We start from the raw sequence: 3847 nt of genomic DNA, 5'->3' as shown, positions 1-3847 counted from the left end.
CCCCCCCCGTCCTTCCTGAAATCAATATGAATGAAGGTTTGGAACAGTTGCTGACGCCAGTTTGTAGGTGAATTCAAATATAGAACTCTTAATCGATAGAGATAGTTGCAAAAGCGGTGATTTTTCAAGAATAGTTTCGTTTTGAGTAACCAATTCCTCATTTTCTATATTATCTTTTCTAGTTTCCTAATTCACATCTTCAACCAAATCACAAATCCAAACCCTGACGAAAAGATTGTGAGGATTATCAAGGCCAACATAATACCTCAAGCTATGACACTAAGACGTATAAGGATACACGCAACGTCCACTTGGTCCAAATCCAAACATCCATCGATTGAGAAGTCTTCAATAGGAGAGCGAGTAAAAAGAATTCTGCTTCATAAGGCCACCAATTTCACTCAACACTTAAATCTCACCACTTTGAACTTGATCGCCCAAGACTTAACATTACATAGGTCGCCCATCTGTCCCCCTAATGCTTTCAAACAAAACTGGCACGAGAAAAGAAAGGCGTTCGTATTTATACCCAAATGGATACCAAACTGGTTAATCCTTGCTCTCGGCTAGGGAGCCGGGTGAACTTTTTTGGTAAATAAAATATATGAAGCTCAATTGCAAGCAAAGGTTATATAATTATTGAGTTGTAATCTTTAAATATGAATGTAATGTTTAAACAAACAAATACGTTGGATTGCGATTAAGAAATCGACTTATTCACATAACCTTGAAGATGCAGTCCCACGTATGGATCGAATTTTTTAGGGTAGTTTTGGCTTTTTTTCAAGCTCTGGATCGTATAACAAAATCATAATGAGGGAAATCTTCAACATTTTCAGGGGTACGATAGAAATTCCCCTTTTCTCAGGTTAACATGATGTTCCAAACAGGACACCCTGAATCAGCAAGCAGCTCTTGCTTGTAGAAAAGATCTGCCAGGTGGCTTGACAGCAGCGGTCAGGCCTTAAGAGTTTCTCTCTTGACACATTACCCGAGGTTCTAGTTGCACTCAACCTTCATTTAATAATAGATAATACTTCGATGCGCCTGGAGGTAGAAATTACCATCAATGTTTCAATACAAAAAAACTAATGGTTGTTCAAGACCCTTAAATTGAAATTTACTCGTAATAAAAAGGAACTAAATAGAACAATTTATGCTCAGCTAAACTTGAAGAATCTCATTGTATCGTTTTTTGAGATTGGGAGTTGGGCTTGACCCGACCCGCCTGAGTCAGGGCCTTGGAGGACTGGGAAATCTCACGATACCGCTGACGTCTTTCTCTGGGACCACAGTTCCACGGGTAGAAAGTGTAGCCAGATTTTACTCGTTTCAATGGTACTTGCGACAAACTTAAAGATCTGTATATATGGCAGTGTCTTGTCCATTTCCTTTATGATATTTCATTTTGATTGTAAATACATCAATTTAATGACAAGCGAGTAACATTTTCAAATGATAATACATCTGATGGAATATTTTTTTTTCAAATTGAAGTGACTTAATATCTGACTTTTCAGTCGGAATCTATGTCATTATCTTGTCATCCAGACTCAACCAATTGTATCGAAGATTTGTTTTATCCCCCAACTAACCACAAAATCACTTTGGGATCAACTCAAAGTTCATCATTGAACTATACGCACTCACATCCAGTGAAATACCTCGACTTTAGCTGGTTAGGATTTTAATGAAAATAAGAATAAAACGAAGAAACGGGATAATAATGAATTAAAATGGGGAGGATTTAACTTATCTCAATTAAGAGGGTATGAAAACAATAAAAGACTAGAAGGAGATTGTGATGAAAAGATATGACACTTTTAACTGAGAGGAGTTGATGGGAGTATCTAGAGTGCTCCCATCAACTGCTTTTGATATAGTGTTTTTAAGAAAAGTCTCACTTTTATGCCAATAATTGAAGTTTTTCTCAATCTTCGGGCATGATCACCTTAGAATCGCAACAACAGATCCTTTTCTGTTTTAAACTATAATTGCTCAATTGCTCAAATCTTATACATTTACCAAAGTGGACTCAATGCATTGTTTTCAAGATGCATGTGTAGGTCTCCACAACATTTAGCGTCTGTTTCTTAATTAAGACATTTTCTGAAGTCTAGGTCACAATTTCGCTGGGAATCAACATGATTGATCTGTAACTGTAAATACAAGGGGGCTCAAACAAAGTCATGGTCAGGGCTTGAACCGTTACCGAAAAAAGTAACCCGTTACCTTTATCGATACTTTTTAGAAACAATGGCACGTTACCCGTTACTTTCGCAGAAAAAGGAGGACCTAAAACTGGGAAAAAAATACTTATGCGATTGTTTAACGCTTAGTAAATATGACGTGCAACAGATGACTCCTGCGACTATTTATTTGATCCCATCAGTGGCAAGTACAGTGAGTCATTGCATTTGAGTCGGAATTTAAAAGAGAAACTCGCTTGTTAAAATAGAGAAAAAGGTAGCGGTAACGGGAAGGCTAAAAAACCGTTACCTTTTTCCTTTTTATGTTTTCAGAAAAGTAATTCGTGACCGATAGCGTTAGATCAAACCCTGACCATGGTGCAAATCAAATGAACTTTAGTCCCCTTTCTTAGTTATCTAACATTTCCGGAAATTTTAGTCAAATCATTTGTCCACATAAACATATCTCGTGTAAATGCACCATTAGTTTGGATCTATTCACATTCGGTTGTGTGAGACACATTTTGATGCCAAATGAAAGAGATGAATGGTGAATATGGAGTTTCACTGTGACGATTTGATATTTGGCCAAAAAAATACAACCAAATATCAAATCAATAGGGCATTAGTTGTTCTTCAATAATGGGTCTAGAAACTGATTACAGTTACAATTACTTTGGCTGAAAAGAGTAATTCGTTACACAGCCGTTATTGGACAAAGAATGGAATGATGTTACTCGTTTTAATGGTTTTTTCCATAGTCTAGATTTAGCAGGGTTTTTTTGCCCCAGCAAGACCATACTTTTCTAAATCAATACGCATTTTTACAATTGATCCAAAAAACTGAAGTTTTCCTTTCAACATGTTACATTAATGAGCATTGATATTGTTTATTTGATTATCAATTCAGTACTCACGAAGGATCAATCTAATGAGAATAAAATGCTTCGTTCTCATGGCTTTCTGAACATTTTAAATGTATCTTTTGCCTCCCAAATCTCACAGTCAAAATAGTCATATATCATAAACATGTTTTAAAAGAATATTTAACAGCTTTATGGCTTAAGATATCATAAATTGGGTTCTTTTGCGACAACGATTTTTCTCCTTTTCGTTTGGAAAATCAACCCCAATAAAATTACCCCATGATTACAATTCCTTGACAAGGAATAAACAACTGTCTTTTATTACCTGCAATTTCGTTACTACGGCCCTGCCATGGATCTATATTATACAATGCCCAGACATTTGTCCCTACATCCCTGGTCCCATGTGGTTTCTTGCACCAGACCTTTCAATCACAGATTATTTTGACGACACTGTGCCTCATCCACAATCCCTTCAATCCCCTCAATCCCCTCAGTCCTCTTTGTTGCTGCTCCGCTCCTCTCAGTCAGAGGTCTGTCTCAACATCGAACTCGAAGCAGAGGATCAAGGAGGTCCGTCCGTTGGCCCGTTGTCAGCCAGGAAGTGGGCCAGTCAGAAAGGAGCTGACTGACGACTGACTGCCTGCCACACACACCGTGGTGAGAGTGTGGATCAACCATCCAACCTTATTCTGGGACGGCCTTCCTTCATCGCAAGAGAACAGTGAGTCGTGATTGGGATTGAGCCCGTTCTGCGTGGACTCGCATAAGAGCTACGCCCCCGAGGGCGGC

Source organism: Tigriopus californicus, chromosome 7 (genome assembly GCF_007210705.1).
Source record: "Tigriopus californicus strain San Diego chromosome 7, Tcal_SD_v2.1, whole genome shotgun sequence".
Classification (NCBI taxonomy): Eukaryota; Metazoa; Arthropoda; class Copepoda; order Harpacticoida; family Harpacticidae; genus Tigriopus; species Tigriopus californicus.
The sequence above is the reverse complement of the archived record's forward strand: the minus strand, read 5'-3'. Positions refer to the sequence as shown.